Below are 14,015 nucleotides of genomic sequence, written 5' to 3' on the forward strand. Positions count from 1 at the left end.
GGCAATAGAAGTGATTTCTTACCATTAACATCACAAGATACAAGAACAGAAGTAGGGCAATCGACCTGTCAGGTCTGCTTTGCCATTTAATCATGAGCCAACCCTTATTACTCTGCCCCATTACCTGGTGTTCTCCTGGTAATCCTTGATGCCCTGAATAATCAAATACCTGTCAATTTCTGTCTTAAACACACCCAATTGATATATACTCCGCTAAAATATTGATACTTCAGACTTTAGGCTTTCCTTTTCAAATTTGATAGTGAACTCAATCATATTATGATTACTGCCTCCAAAGGGTCCCTTTACCTAAAGCTCTCTAATAACCTCTGGATCATTTGATAGCACCCAATCTAGAACAGCCGATCCCCTGATGGGCTACTCCAAAAATCCAACCCGTAGGCATTGCACAAACTCTCCTTCCTGGGATCCCGTACCGACGTGACTTTCCCAATCTACTTCCATGTTAAAATGCCCCATGATTATTGTAACATTGTCCTTTTTGACACACATTTTAAAAATTTCCTTTTGTATTTTGTATTCCACATCCTGGCTGCTGTTTGGAGTCCTGAATATAACTGCCATTAGGGTCATTTTACCTTTACCATTCCTTAACTCAACTCATAAGGATTCTACCCATGTCCTTTCTTTCCAATGATATTGTTGTTTCCAAGCAGAGCTACGCCGCCCCCTCCTCCTACCTCCCTTCTTATCCCTGTGATACACGGTGTATCCTTGGATGTTCAACTCCCAATGATATTCATCCTTTAACCACAACTCAGTAATGGCCACAGCATCGTACCCTCCACTCTGTAACTGTACTGCACCTCTTTTCTAATGCTGCGTGCATTTAAGTATCATAACTTGAGACTAGTTTTTCTATGCACTGTGACTCTGTCATCCATCTGCTTGTAAATTTGTCCCATCGCCTTCTTGCTGAACACTATAGTTTTTTTATTTGTTTATAGGTCTAAGCTATGTACAGATTTTTTTGCACCCTGATGGAATATAGGGGTTAATTAATCATAGAAAATATGTAGAATATATGCTTATGTACTATTCAGTTTGTATACATGAATCCAGTACTATGTCTTTTCTTTGGCTTGGCTTCGCGGATGAAGATTTATGGAGGGGGTAAATGTCCACGTCAGCTGCAGGCTCGTTTGTGGCTGACAAGTCCGATGTGGGACAGGCAGACACAGTTGCAGCGGTTGCAGGGGAAAATTGGTTGGTTGGGGTTCGGTGTTGGGTTTTTCCTCCTTTGCCTTTTGTCAGTGAGGTGGGCTCTGCGGTCTTCTTCAAAGGAGGTTGCTGCCCGCCGAACTGTGAGGCGCCAAGATGCACGGTTTAAGGCGATATCAGCCCACTGGCGGTGGTCAATGTGGCAGGCACCAAGAGATTTGTTACTATGTAACAATTTAATATTTACCTCATGGTGAAGGGAAAGGGTAATGTAAGTAAGGGGCAGCCACAGTATGTAGCAAAGTTGGCTGATTACAGTAGGTTTAGAATTGCCTGCTCCCAAAATACAAAAGAGAGGATATGTATGAAACAATTTAGTAGGAAGGTTAAGGCAAAAGGAGGTGTTGATTAGCACAGGAGACGATGGCCAGACAAGAACAAAGAGAATCCTGACAGAGACTGTCAGAAACAAAGAGAATGGAATAACTCAGTAAGAAGGCTAAGACAGAAAGAAGTGTTGAGTAGAACAGAAGAATATGGCCAGATGAGAACAAAGAAATAATTAGAAATATCTGGGAATTGATTTCTGATCAACACAACAGGAAATTCTGGCCTTGAGGATTAAGATGGGAGCTCTACACCCCAGATATCTGCAGAGCAGGAAATTACTTGTGATAAATCTTGTGCAAGAAATCTAGCAAAGAAAGCCAACTTTTGTTCTGTATGATAATGAAGTCTAGTAAAGGAAGCCAACTTTTGTTCTGTATGATAAGGTTGAGCTATATAAATTGTAGAGACTGGACAGTAGAGGTCAGTCTTGGGGAATAGCTCACTGTGCAGGTGACCTATGAACTAACGACTGAACCAGAGCTCTGTTAAGCTTTATTCTTGTGCTGTGTAATAAACTGATTGTTGAACCGAATACCTTCTCCTATCACTTCATTTAACGAACACGCTAGACTCAGACTACACATAGACTAAATTCTTTTTCTTTGGCTTGGCTTCGCGGACGAAGATTTATGGAGGGGGTAAAAGTCCACGTCAGCTGCAGGCTCGTTTGTGGCTGACAAGTCCGATGCGGGACAGGCAGACACGGTTGCAGCGGCTGCAGGGGAAAAATGGTTGGTTGGGGTTGGGTGTTGGGTTTTTCCTCCTTTGCCTTTTGTCAGTGAGGTGGGCTCTGCGGTCTTCTTCAAAGGAGGTTGCTGCCCGCCGAACTGTGAGGCGCCAAGATGCACGGTTTGAGGCGATATCAGCCCACTGGCGGTGGTCAATGTGGCAGGCACCAAGAGATTTCTTTAGGCAGTCCTTGTAACTTTTCCTTGGTGCACCTCTGTCACGGTGGCCAGTGGAAAGCTCGCCATATAACACGATCTTGGGAAGGCGATGGTCCTCCATTCTGGAGACGTGACCCACCCAGCGCAGCTGGATCTTCAGCAGCGTGGACTCGATGCTGTCGACCTCTGCCATCTCGAGTACTTCGACGTTAGGGATGAAAGCGCTCCAATGGATGTTGAGGATGGAGCGGAGACAACGCTGGTGGAAGCGTTCTAGGAGCCGTAGGTGATGCCAGTAGAGGACCCATGATTCGGAGCCGAACAGGAGTGTGGGTATGACGACGGCTCTGTATACGCTTATCTTTGTGAGGTTTTTCAGTTGGTTGTTTTTCCAGACTCTTTTGTGCAGTCTTCCAAAGGCGCTATTTGCCTTGGCGAGTCTGTTGTCTATCTCATTGTCGATCCTTGCATCTGATGAAATGGTGCAGCCGAGATAGGTAAACTGGTTGACCGTTTTGAGTTTTGTGTGCCCAATGGAGATGTGGGGGGGTTGGTAGTCATGGTGGGGAGCTGGCTGATGGAGGACCTCAGTTTTCTTCAGGCTAACTTCCAGGCCAAACACTTTGGCAGTTTAGCCAGAGTCCGACAATTTGGTGACCCCGACGTGATGAAGATGGAGAAGTGACGGAAGAGAAAGAGATGAAACAACGGTCGATTGTGGTGTGGTGATAACAACAAGTGGCCACTCAACAAAAGGAGGTAAGCAGACGCCTGTTTAAACGAAGGTCTGGTATTGGCAACAATAAAATTCTGTGTTGTCACTACTCTGCAAAAGTCCTAGTAGAAGCCAATGAATAAAGCTTAAAAAACCAGGGGTTAGAGTCCCCTGAAAAACCCAGGGGTTAGAGTCCCCTGGAGAAAACGTGGGTTAGAGGCCCCCTAGAGAAACAGGGGTTAGAGGCCCCTGAAAAAGCAGGGGTTTGAATCCCCTGGAATAAAAATGGGGGTTAGAGTCCCCTAGTAGAGACATAGATAAAAAAGTTAAAGTTCTTGGCCAAATAGATTTAGTGAACATATTGTATAATAGTTATATTTTTTAGTAGTGTGCTAAGTTTTCCTTGTTCAATATTGTATAATAGTTACGTTTTTTAGTAGTGTGCTAAGTTTTCCTTGTTCAGTATTGTATAATAGTTACTTGTTTTAGTATTGTATAAGAGTGATTTGTTTTAGTATTGCATAAGAGTTATTTGGTTGAGTATTGTGTTAAGTTTTTCTTTCGTGGTTATGAGAAAGCGTGAAGGTTCACAGTAGGTTGAAGGGCGGTGAAATTCTACCAGATGAGAGACTCATTGAATTACGAGGTCTGAGGGGAAAAAGATAGGAACGTAAGATGGAAGGAGAGGGATGTCAGGAGTATGGGGGAATGTGGATGGATTCCTCCATCTGTAAACCAGCAGTGGGAAAAAGCAAGGAGTCAATTAATGGGCGGACTACCGAAGGGAGAGGAAGTAAAGGCTATGAAATGGTACGATCAGATATGGAAAGAGCTGCAGAGTCAGGGGAAGGTGCCGCTAGGATTAGGAAAAATCAAGCTTGTATCGTACAGGAGAAGCCGAAAGGGAGGCGAAAAAGGAGGTACAGGAATATGAGAAAGAGGGACAAGTGTCTATCTTGGATAGAAGAAAGTTTAAGCAACAGAAGAATGCGAAGGAGCAGAGGAGAGCGTATTTACATAATATGACATTGGCTTGCATGGCTGTGGAAACAAACCTTCAGCATGGTACTAAAAAGGCATCCCCTATCACAAAGGAGAAAACGGGGGAGGAGATGACAGGGGAGGTTAAACCATCAGCCCCGCTATATCCAAAGTTACCAGAGTTGTTGCCACCACCTTATCCGATTCCCCAGATGCCAGTGATGCAGATAAATGAGGGAATAGTGAATGTCACTGAATTAGCAGGTCACGAACTCCAGGAGGCGAAGGAGAGACTTAAAAGAGTTATGCAGGAAAGGGTGGAGGATATGAAGGAGTTAATGAAGGAAATACAAACGATGTATGTAGAGTAAGGGACACTAGTATGTGACTGGATAAAACAGGAGAGAGAGCAAGTACGAACACTTGAGAATGCCTTCTCGTTAGGAATGTCAGAGGATCACTCCGCCCACACTCCTCACAATAGACAACAGGAAGAAGAGGAGGCAATGAGGGGAGGTGACCCAGTGAGTGTGAGATGGCAGCGTGAGAGAGGTCGGGACGAGGAAAGTGAGATAGCGAGTGTGAGTGTGGAGAGCGAGGATGAGGAACAGCCGGTCACTATTAGGGGAAGAATGATCACACACAAAAGACAGGGTCAGGGAAGCGCTCGCTCCTCTTCGGGATATGAGTTGCGAGGCCGGGAGGAATTACGTCTCCCAGAAAGGTATAGACAGATGCCGCTAATTTATAAGGGACCGCAAGCTGGGGAAAGGTATCAACCCTTCTCATTCACCGATATGAATTGTATTTTGGATAAAATGCCACCTCCTACTGAGGGAGGCGGAGCATGGATGGGAAAGTTCTGCCAACATACCTTGGGACATAAGATAGCCATAGGGGATTGGAGAGCATTATTAGGGAAACAGCTTGGGCTGTGGGAGATACAGCAGCTAGAAATGGTCGCAGGAACCACTAGGTGCCCTGATGCCGAACCATTTGCCAAACATGGTACGGTAGTAGGAAGTGCAATGCGGGATAAGTTTCCTGTTCGCCCCGGTGTCATGCAGTCCCTGACCTTTTCCATTAAGGAGGATGAAGAGATCTCGAACTTTTTGAGTCAGTAAGGAGAGTTGGACGGATAAAACAGGAGTACACCCAGCCACAGAACCCTTGCAGACTACACTATTTAGGTCTGCAGTAACGAGCGGGCTGCCAGCTGTAGTTAGGGAGGCGTTAGAGAATAACCCTGATATTCCTGGTTGCTCGACTGAGCAATGGGAAAAACATTTGACCCATCACATGAAGCGTTATAGGGCTAAGCAAAAGGAGGACAAACAAATTACGGATTCTGCACAAGTGCAACTCCTTAAGCTTCAATTGGAAGAGGCTAGGAAAAAGGCAAATGAGGCAAAAAAAGAATCCCTCAAAGGGTGCGAACCAGATGATTCAGCAGCCATCGCAGCCACCACAAGGGAATAATATGAATTGGCACTCGGCCCCAAATTGGGCACCGGGTCCCACCTATGGGGGCAGGACTGGAGGTCCAACGGGGGGATTTTGAGTAAGATGGAGAGGTCGGGGTGTTCCACGAGTGCAGCCAGCTGTATGTTTTGGATGTGGTCAACCAGGACACTGGAAAAGAGAGTGCCCCCTAGCATGGGGTCTTCAGGTCACTGGGGGAAGGGGATATGGACCACCACAATATGAGCCTTGGGTCCAGCCCCAGAGATCGTCAATGCCACTCCGGGTACATCAGGCACCCCATGCGGCTCTAGCTCCGACGAGACAATTCCCATTGCTGACAGAGGAGGAGCAATGTTACCCACAGTGACGGGGCCCGAGCACCCAAGAGCAGGCTAGGTTGGCAGACCCCTTCTTGCAGATTAAAGTGATGGACATGGAAGTATCATTTTTAGTAGATACGGGTGCCAGATTTTCAACACTTACTGGTGCTGAGTTTTAATCTAAAATGTCATCCTCTAGCGTCCAGTTGATAGGGTTCTCGGGTACACCAGAAAATCTGCCGTTTTCTACACCACTAGTCACTTCTGTGGCAGGACAGACTTTTGCACATCAATATATTCTGTCGGCAATGTGCCCTACTAATCTTTTGGGCAGAGATCTGCTGGTCAGGTGTGGAGCATCGATCCTTTGCGGACCCAGCAGAATAGAGGTCACCTTTCCAAATGGGTATTCAATGAAATGTTCATTAACTACACTTCGTTCCAGTTCCCAGATGTTACTGTCAGCCGCTGGAGGATCCACGTCTGAGGGACTATGGGCCGACATTTACTGGGGGCTGCTGGAACAAGAGGACCCTCAGAAGGGAGGGCTGCTAAAGTTTTATAATCAATGGAAGCCGTGGATCCAGACGTTACACCCATATACCCCTCCCTCGGACCCCCTCCATGTTACCCTCTTTTACGATAGAGATGGGGATGAAATGTATCAGCATGCCTTTTATGAAGAGGTAGAGGGCATGCAATGGGAGATTAATTCGGACTACATAGTGGTAGGAAAGGAGGGAGTGGCTGCTACGGTGGCACTGACATCTGAGCAGCTGGAGTGGTATGTGATGGCCGGTGAGGCCATTCCTCATGTCACTCTTGCAATTGGCACTAATCACCAGGCAAAAGATTGGGACCGATGTGTCAGAACTTGATGTCCTTGAGGGACTGATCCGACATTCAATTACCAACAGTGCAGTTCTCTCTATCTGGTCAGGCGTACAGGATTTTGTACCCTTCAAATGATCAGGTCCTCCTTGAGCATAGACAGATTGAACACTTTCATGGTAGAGAAAGGATGGATCATCCTGACTCTCCCCCTATGTTAGATTCTATCCCTGAGGATATTTGGTCAGTGGGATCAGCAGATGTGGGTTTTTGTCAGCAGGTTGATCCCATAACCTTTGAACTGTCAGATTACACCCCAATTTGGCAGATGCAGTATCCCCACAAACCTGAAGCTGAGGAAGGTTTGGCAGATACCATTGATGGCCTTATGTATTCAGGGGTGTTGGAACATTCATGTTCAAGTTGGAATACACCCATCTTACCTGTTCCGAAACAGGACACGGGCAACTATCGGATGGCACATGACTTAAGTCACATTAATGGTATTGTGCGAACACCCACAGTTCCAGTACCGAACCCATATACCGCCATGACTGCTTTAACTCCAGACCACAAGTGGTTCTCTTGTATAGATTTAGCGAATGCTTTCTTTTGTTTGCCGCTTGCAGAACAGTTTAGAGATGTGTTTTCCTTTATGTATAGAGGTATAAAGTTACATTATACTCGACTCCCGCAGGGCTTTATCTTATCCCCAGGGATTTTCAATCAGGTTTTGAAAGAACAGCTGGGGAGGCTAGTACTGCCATGTGGGGTAGTTCTGATCCAGTACGTAGATGATATCTTATTGGCAGCACCTGAGCCTGTCTCCTGTTTGGAGGCCACAAAACTCCTGCTAGTGCAGCTGTTCAAGGCAGGTTTTAAAGTCTCTCGTTTAAAGTTACAATGTTGTAGACAAATGGTCTCCTTTTTAGGAAGAATGGTCTCAGCGAAAGATACAGGGATATCCCCTGTGCATCGTACAGCGATACTACATCATCCAAAACCAAAGACAGTTAAGGAAATGCTTTCATTTTTGGGCTTGACGTGTTATAGTAGGCAGTTTATCCCATTGTATTGTGAGTTGACACATCCACTGCGAACTTTAGTGAATGAGCAGGGGATCAGGAATCTGGGAGCTACACTTGATTGGACTGCACAGGCTGAGATGAATTTTATTCTACTTAAGCAAGCTCTTACAACTGCTATAGATTTGGCAATTCCAAATTATAGACACCCTTTCTTTTTGGATGTTTCTGGAAAAGCACACACAATTAATGGTGTCCTTTTTCAGAAAAAAGGGGGTGGAAGATGTGTGCTCATGTATGTGAGTATAACAATAGATCCGACTGAAGACAGACACCCACCATGCATGAGACATGCAGCGGGGGAAGCAAAGATTTTACAAAAGATGGCACACATAGTGATGGGACATGCCCTGATGGTATTAACAACACACAGTATTGTAGCATTTGTGAGCTCGACAGCTTTTACAATGACATCACTGAGGCAGACGAGACTGGAAAAGATCCTGAATGTTCCAAATATTACGTTTACCCATGAAGGCATTAATATGGCAGACAATATGGGAGAGGGAGAACCACACTGTTGTGAAAAGAGGGTTCTAAGGGATATTAAAATAAGACCTGATTTACAGGCTTCACCCTTGAGAGAACCAGATTAAACCTTATTTACAGATGGTTGTTGTTACAGACATCCCACAGACGGATTAAAAGCCGCCTATGCAGTAGTATGGAGAACCACAGAAGGATTTGAAGAAATTATTACAGGGACAGTGAGAGGAAAGGAGTCAGCACAACTGGCCGAACTACAGGGAATGATAGCAGCATTAGAATGGGCAGAGGAAAGGAGGTAAATTTTCTATACAGATTCGGCATAAGTGGTAGGGACAATGCAGGTTGAGCTGAGTCAATGGATTAGAAGTGGGTTTTTAACAGCAGCAAGGACCCCAATTAAACACGAGAAGGATGTTAGGAAATTGGCTGAGACCCTCTTGAAACCAAGGACATTAGCAGTTATTAAATGTAAGGGCCATGATAAAACAGATACGATGGTAGCTTGGGGAAATCAGGAAGCGGACACGGCCACAAAAAGGGCAGCAGGGTATGGCCCTCAGTTTATTATGATGCAGGCAGATAGAATGGCACAAGACTTATTGCCACCTTATGAGGTAGGAGTAATAATTCAGGAACAAGCGCAGGCATCACCCCAAGAAATGATGGTATGGAAAGAAAGTGGGGCAACCGAAGATCAAGCACTGTGGAGATCAATGGACGGTAGGCCAGTATTTCCATCTGGACTCATGAAACCCCCTCCTGGAGGAGGCGCATGGGTTAACCCACTGTGGGAAGAAACAGATGATAAGGTATTTGGTACATTGGTGGCACCCCTTCCTGCCGGCGAAGGTGGTGAATCATAAGGTATGTATGACATATAATGTCAAGGCGACTGTGAAACCTCACGAAGGACAGTTTTCGTTGCCTAAGTTATAGAGCAGGAAATTGTAATTGATTACACGGACATTATAGAGAGCGCAAGGGGATATCGATACCTCTTAGTAGCAGTTGATGTGTTCACAGGTTGGCCTGAGGCAATCCCTGCCAAAAGAGAAGATGCAAAGATGGTAATTAAGTTCCTAATCAACCAGTACATTCCTATACACGGGCTTCCTAGGAAGATCAGGTCAGATAATGAAAGTCATTTTAAGAATGAAGATTTACAGGAGGTAGAAGCGATGTTGGGGTTAAAACATGCCTTTGGAACAGTGTATCATCTACAATCCCAAGGAAAAGTGGAGAGAATGAACCAAACAATAAAAGGTAAGATCGGGAAAGTACAGACATGGACCAAATTAAATTGGGTGGATGCGCTACCCCTGGCATTAATGTCAATAATGAATTCGGTAAGTTATGTGACAGGATTTATTCCGTATGAACTACAAATGGGGCACCAGTTTCCGGGACCTGGAGCCGGGATTCAGACTAAGAAGAATGAGGTAAGTCCAATGAAATGTAAGCTTTTGTATAGATTTAGCGAATGCTAAATTAGTAGTCCGTGAACTACTAATGGCTCTGGTATCAGCTTTTTCACAACAGGTTACAAGTACCAAACGGAAAGGTGAAAACCCGATACCATCAGCCGCGGAGTGGGTTCTGCTAAAGGTGATCAAGAGAAAGTGGTCGGAGCCCAGGTGGACAGGGCCCTACAGAGTGGTGGAGAGGAAGTCCCACGTAGTTCGACTACTGGGAAAAGGCGAGACGTGGTATCATTGGAGTCAGTGAACAGCAACGGACCCACCTACACGGACACTGGAACAGATTCGAACGGAGGTGACTGGGACTCTGTGAAGCAACTACAGACTAAGAACTTTTTGAACGGGTCCCTTTAAACCATTTGGATTATGGTGACTGTATTTCAGGATTTGAAGTGATATATCTATATTGAAGTCAACAGAATTTAGGGGGCTGTGATGGACACTATGTGGGGACTATGGGTGATGTTGTTCCTAGCCCTTGAAGCGTCTGGAGAAGGAAACAACTGTACAAAGTGTTTGTGGTCAGCCTGGGAGGCCCATAACGAACCAAAAGAGTATTTTGCGATTGGACTGACTTTCCTGAACACTGTGTTGGGGCCCCCACTGGACTGAAGTGTGTTCATAATGGCCAAATGTATGAGGTTAAGTTTAATAAGGGGTCGTGGATACCAGTCTTTGCTAAAACTCCTGAGGTCCCATAAGTTAACTGGTTGTTGGTCTTATTTTCATGAGACCAAAAGGGGGACTGATGGAATATAGGGGTTAATTAATCATAGAAAATATGTAGAATATATGCTTAAGTATTATTCAGTTTGATTACAATAATCCAGTACTATGTAACAATTTAATATTTACCTCATGGTAAAGGGAAAGGGTAATGTAAGTAAGGGGCAGCCACAGTATGTAGCAAAGTTGGCTGATTACAGGTTTAGAATTGTCTGCTCCCAAAATACAAAAGTGAGGATATGTATGAAACAATTTAGTAGGAATGTTAAGGCAAAAGGAGGTGTTGATTAGCACAGGAGACGATGGCCAGACAAGAACAAAGAGAATCCTGACAGAGACTGTCAGAAACAAAGAGAATGGAAACTAACTCAGTAAGAAGGCTAAGACAGAAGGAGGTGTTGAGTAGAACAGAAGAATATGGCCAGATGAGAACAAAGAAATAATTAGAAATATCTGGGAATTGATTTCTGATCAACACAACAGGAAATTCTGGCCTTGAGGATTAAGATGGGAGCTCTACACCCCAAATATCTGCAGAGCAGGAAATTACTTGTGATAAATCTTGTGCAAGAAATCTAGCAAAGAAAGCCAACTTTTGTTCTGTATGATAATGAAATCTAGCAAAGGAAGCCAACTTTTGTTCTGTATGATAAGGTTGAGCTATATAAATTGTAGAGACTGGACAGTAGAGGTCAGTCTTGGGGAATAGCTCACTGTGCAGGTGACCTATGAACTAACGACTGAACCAGAGCTCTGTTAAGCTTTATTCTTGTGCTGTGTAATAAACTGATTGTTGAACCGAATACCTTCTCCTATCACTTCATTTAACGAACACGCTGGACTCAGACTACACATAGACTAAATTTTCTTTCTTTGGCTTGGCTTCGCGGACGAAGATTTAGGGAGGGGGTAAAAGTCCACGTCAGCTGCAGGCTCGTTTGTGGCTGACAAGTCCGATGCGGGACAGGCAGACACGGTTGCAGCGGAAAATTGGTTGGTTGGGGTTGGGTGTTGCTCTCCATTGCAGGCAAAATCTTCGCTAGGATTCTCCTAAATAGAATAATACCTAGTGTCGCCGAGAATATTCTCCCAGAATCACAGTGTGGCTTTCGTGCAAACAGAGGAACTATTGACATGGTCTTTGCCCTCAGACAGCTCCAAGAAAAGTGCAGAGAATAAAACAAAGGACTCTACATCACCTTTGTTGACCTCACCAAAGCCTTCGACACCGTGAGCAGGAAAGGGCTTTGGCAAATACTAGAGCGCATCGGATGCCCCCCAACATGATTATCCAACTGCACGAAAACCAACAAGGTCGGGTCAGATACAGCAATGAGCTCTCTGAACCCTTCTCCATTAACAATGGCGTGAAGCAAGGCTGTGTTCTCGCACCAACCCTCTTTTCAATCTTCTTCAGCATGATGCTGAACCAAGCCATGAAAGACCTCAACAATGAAGACGCTGTTTACATCTGGTACCGCATGGATGGCAGTCACTTCAATCTGAGGTGCCTGCAAGCTCACACCAAGACACAAGAGAAACTTGTCCGTGAACTACTCTTTGCAGACGATGCCGCTTTAGTTGCCCATTCAGAGCCAGCTCTTCAGCGCTTGACATCCTGTTTTGCGGAAACTGCCAAAATGTTTGGCCTGGAAGTCAGCCTGAAAAAAACTGAGGTCCTCCATCAGCCAGCTCCCCACCATGACTACCAGCCCCCCCACATCTCCATCGGGCACACAAAACTCAAAACGGTCAACCAGTTTACCTATCTCGGCTGCACCATTTCATCAGATGCAAGGATCGATAACGAGATAGACAACAGACTCGCCAAGGCAAATAGCGCCTTTAGAAGACTACACAAGAGTCTGGAAAAACAACCAACTGAAAAACCCTACAAAGATAAGCATATACAGAGCCGTTGTCATACCCACACTCCTGTTCGGCACCGAATCATGGGTCCTCTACCGGCATCACCTACGGCTCCTAGAACGCTTCCACCAGCATTGTCTCCGCTCCATCCTCAACATTCATTGGAGCGCTTTCATCCCTAACATCGAAGTACTCGAAATGGCAGAGGTCGACAGCATCGAGTCCACGCTGCTGAAGATCCAGCTGTGCTGGGTGGGTCATGTCTCCAGAATGGAGGACCATCACCTTCCCAAGATTGTGTTATATGGCGAGCTCTCCACTGGCCACCGTGACAGAGGTGCACCAAAGAAAAGGTACAAGGACTGCCTAAAGAAATCTCTTGGTGCCTGCCCCATTGACCACCGCCAGTGGGCTGATCTCGCCTCAAACCGTGCATCTTGGCGCCTCACAGTTCGGTGGGCAGCAACCTCCTTTGAAGAAGACCGCAGAGCCCACCTCACTGACAAAAGGCAAAGGAGCAAAAACCCAACACCCAACCCCAACCAACCAATTTTCCCCTGCAACCGCTGCAACCGTGTCTGCCTGTCCCGCATCGGACTTGTCAGCCACAAAGGAGCCTGCAGCTGACGTGAACATTTACCCCCTCCATAAATCTTCGTCCTCGAAATTAATTAAGGGTAGGGTAAAGCCAGAGTCCGACAGCCCCCAATTAGTGGTAATTCTGTGCCCACAGGAAAACGAATTTCAGGGTTGTATGTGATGCCATGACTCTGAGAATGAATCTGAAATCCTTGGTTTATCAGCTCTGACACTCTGGTTCTCAGCCCCCTGCAAAATTAATTTAAATCTTCCTTTACAGCCATATGTTGATATGGTCAGGATTCAACATTTTCAAGTGCACTTTCGGGGCCTCCTTAAGAGAATCAATTTTTTAATTGTAATTTCAGTTCATTGCCTGTTGCCTCATTAGCAATAAACCCTTTCTGTCTTGTGTATTTTTTCTTGCACGATGTAACTGTGAATATTTATTAACTGTCCATTTATCATCTCTTTTTAATTTAGTGTATACTATTGCTATGGGTTTTTGTGAAGTTCCTGCTCAGCTGCAGTCAGTAAGAATTTCGGTACTGATGCACAATGTACAGGACAAGAAACTCATCTCATCATGAACACGCGGCTGGGCTCCTCAGGATAACGCAGGATCACGATCGGTCTGGCATCACCCAGCCCCTGGCTCACGAGCTCACTGTGCTCACCTTTGGAGGGAAGTTGAGGACTCCAAGTCATGTCGTGAACGGGAACACGAGGAGGTCGGAAACGCCTGATGCTGGAAATGTGGAGCGAAATAAGAAACCTGCTAGAGGACGAGCCACATCAGAGGTGGGGGGTGGGAAGTGATGGTCAGCGTTTGGGGTCACTTTCACCAACCAGCGAAACAAACAAAAGGAAAATTGTAGATGATGCAAATCTGAAATAGAGAAAACGCCCGGGATCTTCAACGGGTCACGCAGCGCCCGTGGAGTGAGGATGAGGCGAGCTTGGCTGGGCAGGGTGCCTGCATCAGCCTCGGCGACTCTGGTCCCGCCACCCTGGACGTC

At 45.6% G+C, this 14,015-nt stretch overlaps 1 protein-coding gene across 4 annotated transcripts in view; it reads right to left on the bottom strand.

Moving 5' to 3' along the window:
* Nucleotides 1-14,007, bottom strand: part of LOC138763507 (coiled-coil domain-containing protein 190) — a 145,090-nt gene extending 131,083 nt beyond the window's left edge. For 2 of the 4 annotated variants that reach the window (XM_069937776.1, XM_069937774.1), the window contains exons 1-2: nt 13,674-14,007; nt 9,340-9,385 (exon numbers count right to left, since the gene is read on the bottom strand). The gene's annotated coding sequence lies outside the window, so the exon portion shown is untranslated. The remainder of the gene's footprint in view (nt 1-9,339; nt 9,386-13,673) is intronic. The other 2 variants (XM_069937780.1, XM_069937777.1) reach the window with 1 other exon arrangement.
* Between the last annotated feature and the right edge of the window lie 8 nt (nt 14,008-14,015).

The sequence above is a fragment of the Narcine bancroftii genome, chromosome 5 (genome assembly GCF_036971445.1).
Source record: "Narcine bancroftii isolate sNarBan1 chromosome 5, sNarBan1.hap1, whole genome shotgun sequence".
Classification (NCBI taxonomy): domain Eukaryota; kingdom Metazoa; phylum Chordata; class Chondrichthyes; order Torpediniformes; family Narcinidae; genus Narcine; species Narcine bancroftii.